Genomic DNA, 6,897 nt, shown 5'->3' with positions numbered 1-6,897 from the left:
CGCGTTACACACTTCCAAACTTTGACTATCACATAATAAACAGCTTTCGCACTTCATCTATAACCATTTAAATAGTTAAAATGCTTGAAATGGCCAAAAGCTCAATGTTTAATATTTTATGCTTTTATGCTTTATAAAGGGTTTTCCGATAGGAACTTGATAACTTTGAATTTTATTTTTGAACGCACTTTTACACTAATCACCTAAGGAACAGGTGGATAAATTGGTGTCCCATGGCATAAATATAGGTGAGAAAGTGGCACAAGGCGCGGTGCAGGGGGCATTTTATCGCCACTTCTATGATTGAGCACCATACCGGATGCTGACTGACCACCATACCGGATGCTGACTGAGGAGGGACTAAGGAGGGATTTGAACCCAAGACAAACAAGTAAGCGCGTGCTAAGTTCGGCCGGGCCGAATATTATATACCCTCCACCATGGAAAGCATTTGTGGAGTTCTTTGCGCGGTATCTCTTTTGAGGCACACAAAGAATAATGAATATGAACTGTTATGCGGATGGAGCTATTGGGTTGCCCAAAAAGTAATTGTCGGTAATATAGTAGTAATATAGTCGGCGTTGACAACTTTTTTCAACGGCTTGTGACTCTGTAATTGCATTCTTTCTTCTGTCAGTTATCAGCTGTGACTTTTAGCTTGCTTTAGAAACAAAGTGCGCGAAATTTTGTTTACATTTGTTTGTTTGGCGTCAATTTTAATATGGGTACCACATGTATTGAACGAAATTCATTTAACAAAACGAATCAACCGAATCATCAAACCGAATGAATTCGATCCATTTTTAAAACGAATCATAACTGGAGATGAAAAATGGATTGTTTACAACAACGTTAGTCGAAAACCAAGCATGGTGAACCAGCTCAAACCACTTCAAAGGCTGATATCCACCAAAAGAAGGTTATGCTGTCTGTTTGGTGGGATTGGAAGGGTGTGGTATATTTTGTGCTGCTTCCAAGGAACCAGAAGATTAATTCGGATGTTTACTTCAACAATTGGACAAATTGAATACAGCCATCAAGGAGAAGCGACCAGAATTGGTCAATCGTAAAGGTGTCATATTCCACCAGGACAACGCTAGGCCGCACACATCTTTGGTCATTCGCCAAAAACTGAGTGAGCTTGGCTGGGAACTTTTGATGTATCCACCATATAGCCCTGACCTTGCACCATCAGACTACCATTTATTTCGATCTTTGCAGAACTCCTTAAATGGTAAAATGGTAAAACATTTCGGCAACGATGAGGCTATAAAATCGCACTTGGTTCAGTTTTTTGCAGATAAAGGCCAGAAGTTCTAAGAGCTTGGAATACTAAATTTGCCAGGAAGATGGCAAAAGGTTATCGAACAAAATGACAATTATATATTTGATTAAAGGCCATTCTAAGTTTTATTAAAAATGCATTTACTATGTTTTAAAATAATCCGCAATTAATTTTTGGGCAACCCAATATATCCAATTCTGAAACAAATTTGATGGACTTCGACGGATGTTTTCAGATGGGTTATTAAACAGTCCTTATCAAATTTGGAGCGAATATGTTCAATATGTAATAACTACGCTGTATAAATGACATGTGTATGGGAGCTATATCTAAATCTGAACCATTTTCGGACAAACTCATATATTGTGGTAGTCGTCGAGGAATTCGTTGTACCAAATTTTGGCAAGATTGATAAATAAATGAGCTAACAGTGGCTCTAGAAGTGAAAATCGGGCGATATACATATATGGCAGCTATATCTAAATCTTGACCGATTTCTATCGATATCTGGGGCGGACCCTCCCCCTTAACCCAAAAGTATCCAAAAATAAAAGTGGACCGATCGGGACAATATGGGATTCAAATGAAAGGTATTCAAGAGTAGAGTACGAATTTCATAATAAAAGATTGGTCCAATTACCTGGGGGGCCGCCCCAGCCCTAAAACCCCTTAAAATAGGTTTATTTGATGATCATGACACTATGGAACTCAAATGAAAGGTATTCGGGAGTAGATTACGAATATGGTCACGAAGTAGGAATAGGCGTTGCAATTTGTTCATAACAGAAGGGGGCGGACCCTCCACCCCTACCCCTAAAAAACCAAGTAAAATCAAAAGCGGACCGATAAGCACAATATGGGTATCAAATGAAAAGTATGCGGGAGTAGATAACGAATCTGGTATACAAATTCATGTCGAAGTCTAAGGGGGTCACCCCACCCCCACAAAAACGACCTAAACGGGCACATTAGCCATTAGCTAGACTGAAAAACGGCAGAAAAGATTTTCTCGAAATTTTCGCATATTGTGTAGGGTGGTCTGGAAGGAAACATAGGCTATATGATTTTTCGATATCGGACGGTCCCTCCCCCTTATGGCAAAAACCCAATCCAAAATCAAAAGTGGACAGATTGGGACAATATAGGTATCAAATGAAAGATATTGGAGAGTAGAATACGAATATGGGACCCATTATGACAATATGGGACTCAAATGAATGGTATTTGAGAGTAGAAAACGAATTTGATATCCAATTTTGGAGCCAAGTGTTTTTGGGGTACGCTCTAAAGCTCCCCCTAAACTGAACTTCATTTCCGTTGGGAATAAAGAACGAATTTGATATCTATTTTCAGTGCAAAGTGCCGGTGGCCGACCCAGCCCCAAAACACCCTCCAAACGGTTCATATAGTATTTACCGGCCATGGCAATATGGGGCTCAAATTAAAGGGATTTGGAAATGCAGCACGAATTTGATATCCATATTTGAGTCGAAATGTCTGAGGTGCCATCCCTCCCCTAAAAAGCACTTCTCATTACTCTAATTGTTAAAAACACCAGGAACCGAGCAGGGGAAAACTTCTCACACATCAATGAGTGCTTTTCGATGCAAGTTTAAACTCAATGATAAGGGACCTTTAGTTTATAGACGAGTCCGAACGGCGTCCCGCAGTGCGTTACCTCTTTGGGGAAATGTTTGAAATAACCATGCATGGCATTGTAACTCGCAAATGTCGCCAACCACCGGTTTGCCCGATGTTCTCGCCAGGATTCAAACGCGTTTAGCGTCATAGGCTACAATGACACGAATTCGATATCCGCATTCAGGGCGAAGTGTCCCCACCTTAAAAAGGTATTGGAGATTTAAAGAAGGCGCAGCGGGGCGGGCCCGGTTCGGTTAGTGTAGAATAATTAGTGCTCTATTTTATTGATAAAATATTATTAAGGTTGCCTCCAGTGGCATGTATAAGCAGACAACAACTATCAATTTATTTTTTTTATCCAAATGTAAGTATTTTGCCTCCAAAGGCTTGTAGAAAAATAAAAATTTTTTACTTGACTCAAATTTTACACCTTAGCTTAGCTCACATTCAAAATCGAATAATGAAAAAAAACGAAAAGAGAAACAAAAGCTAAACTAAGATTACCATGCCGTACGACTAACACCACGCCGGCAGGGTGAGGGTGACGTTCATGCAATGTGGCCACTGCTGCGGTTTTTGGCAAGAACACTGCGATTATTGATAGTTTCTCAGCTCTACCGCTTAAGGGCACAAATATTTTTCGAATTTGGTAAAATTTTGCATATTGTGTTTTTTGACAACATCCTACATTAAAAATTATTCAATTGCAATTAATCTGCTCTTTATTTTTGAAATGTCAAAAACATATTTAGGTGTTTGAATCGTAAGCTGAGCTATGCAATTTGTGCTCTCTTGGAATTCCTTGAAGGGAATCGCTTTTTTGGTTCTATAATATCGGCATAGAACTCCATAATTCCTATATTTTCCAAGGGATAGCCTTCAAAGACTGCAATTACAACTTTGTATGAACTAACAGGCAGTGAAACGGGCAAAAGATTGGCATCAAAATAGCCATTTTCGGCCATTAAAAGTCCCTTAAAAAAGACATTGAAAATGATTTCAATTCAATTAGTATAACAAATCAGACCTCAAAAACTCAAAAAATCCTTACCGAATATGGACATGAGTGATTCAAATTTGTAAATTTTGTCAGAAGGATGCTAACAATTTTTCCATAAGGTCCCTGAAATTGTTTTGAAAACATCTTGCATACATTCAAGGTTACGTTTATCAAAAATGGTTGATAGAGATTTGCCGAATTGCGAGAGTATAAGGCGAAGTTTGCCTGCAAAAAACTTAACGGATGAGAAGCCCAAGAGCATAGGGTCTTTTATTTTTTGTTTAACTTACACTTATATTACGAAGTTCTTTAATGCTCCAACAACGCATTCTAACCACCGTTTTATAGCGATCGACTGCCTTTAGAAGGCAACTATGGTTGTGAAAGTATTTTGGATTCGGTTTACATACAAGATTTGTCAACTTGATGTATGTTAAACAGGAAACGAACTGAGAGGCATAGAGAAGAAGAATACAATAAAACATTATAACTATAAATGGTATGATTTTAATATTAGCAAAGAAAGTTTCTCTATAATAATGTATTAATATTTTTAATTTTTTTTTTATTTTTACTAATATCTTTACAAGTGGAATTGTTAAACAAAATGCCACTAAAACCGCTACGCGAGTTAACATGGCTGACTACAAGCGCTACACAGTTTCAATACGATAAGGAGTTGACTTTCACAAAATAAATAGCATTTGCACTTTCACTATAACCATTAAAAGGTTTTAGATGACTAACACAGCAAAAGGTAAATGTTTTATAATCTAAAAATTTATATGAAAAATTGAAAATATTTTATACTTATTATAAAGGGTTTTCCAATAGGGACTTGATAACTTTGAATTTAATATGAGAACGCACTCTTTCACTAATGATCGAATTGTCACTGTCAATTCACTAAGTAAGGTACACCAACGAACAATGTCTGCAAATCATAACAAGTAAAAGCGTGCTAAGTTCGGCCGGGCCGAATTTTATATACCCTCCACCATGGATGGCATTTGTCGAGTTCTTTGCGCGGCATCTCTTCTTAGGCACAACGAGGAAAAAAGAAAAAAGTTGCTCTGCTATTAGAGCGATATCAAGATATGGTACGGTTTGGACCACAATTAAAGTATATTTTGGAGACCTGTGTAAAATGTCAGCCAATTCGAACAAGAATTGCGCCCTATGGGGGCTCAAGAAGTAAAATAGAGAGATCGATTTATATGGGAGCTGTATCAGGCTATAGACCGATTCAGACCATAATAAACACGTATGTTGATGGTACGACGAGAGGATCCGTCATACAAAATTTCAGGCAAATCGGATTATAATTGCGCTCTCTAGAGGCTCAAGAAGGCAAGATCCCAGATCTGTTTATATGGCAGCTATATCAGGTTATGAACCGATTTGAACCATACTAGGCACAATTGTTGAAAGTCATAATAAAATACGTCATGCAAAATTTCAGCCAAATCGGATAGGAATTGCGACCTCTAGAGGCTCAAGAAATCAAGTTCCCAGATCGGTTTATATAGCATCTATATCAGGTTAGTTACCGATTTAAACCATACTTGGCACAGTTGTTGGATATTAAAACAAAATACTTCGCGCAAAATTTCATTTAAATCAGATAAGAATTGCGCCCTCTAGTGGCTGAAGAAGTCAAGATTCAAGATCGGTTTATATGGTAGCTATATCAGGTTATGAACCGATTTGAACCTTACTTAGCAAAGTTGTTGGAAGTCATAGCGAAACACGTCGTTCAAAATTTCATTCCAATCGGATAAGAATTGAGCACTCTAGAGGCTCAAGCAGTCAAGACCCAAGATCGGTTTATATGGCAGCTATATCAGGTTATGGACCAATTTGAACCATATTTGGCACAATTGATGGATATTAAAACAAAATACTTCGTTTAAAATTTCATTCAAATCAGATAAGAATTACGCCCTCTAGTGGCTCAAGATGTCAAGATTCAAGATCGGTTTATATGGCGGCTATATCAGTTTATGGACGGATTTCGACTGTACTTGGCGCAGTTGTTGGAAGTCATAACAAAACACTTCATGCTAAATTTCAGCCAAATGGGACACAAATTGAGGTTTCCTGGGGCGCAAGAAGTCAAATCGAGAAATCGGTTTATATGGGAGCTATATCAGTTTATAAACCGATTTGGACCGTACTTGGCACAGTTATTGGAAGTCATAACAGAACACTACCTGCCAAATTTGAGCCAACTTGGGCAAAAATTGCGTCTTCCAGGGGCTCAAGAAGTCAAATCGGTAGATCGTCGGTTTATATGGAAGCTAAATCAAGTTATGAACCGACTTAGACCGAACTTGGCACATTTATTGAACATCATAACAGAACACTACCTGCCAAATTTCAGCCAAATCGGACAACAATTGTGGCTTCCAGGTGCTCAAGAAGACAAATCGGGAGATCTGTTTATATGGGAACTATAACTAAATCTGGATTGAAATGGCCCATTTGCAATCCCCAAGTACCTACATCGATACTAAGTATCTGTGCAAAATTTCAAGCGGCTTGTTTTACGCGTTTGACCTTTATCGCGATTTCGACAGACGGACGGACAGACGAACGGACATGACTAGATCGACTCAGAGCGTCGAGGCAATCACAAATACATATTCTTTATGGGGTCTAAGATGAATATTTCGAGGTGTTACAAACGGAATGACTAGTTTAGTATACTCCCATCCTATGGTGGTTCAAAATCGGTCTATAACCTCATATAACATCAATATAAACCGATCTCCCGATTTTACTTTTTGAGCCCCTCGAAGCCGCAATTTTTGTCAGATTTGGCAGATATTTTTCATGTAGTGTTCTGTTATAACTTTTAATAACTGTGTCAAGTACGATCGAAATCGGTCTATAACCAGGTGTATCTCCTATATTTTAGCAGAATCCATGGTGGTGGGTTCCCAATATTCAGCCCGGCCGAACTTATCAC

The sequence above is a fragment of the Stomoxys calcitrans genome, chromosome 5 (assembly GCF_963082655.1).
Source record: "Stomoxys calcitrans chromosome 5, idStoCalc2.1, whole genome shotgun sequence".
Classification (NCBI taxonomy): domain Eukaryota; kingdom Metazoa; phylum Arthropoda; class Insecta; order Diptera; family Muscidae; genus Stomoxys; species Stomoxys calcitrans.
This window is presented reverse-complemented; position numbering follows the sequence as displayed.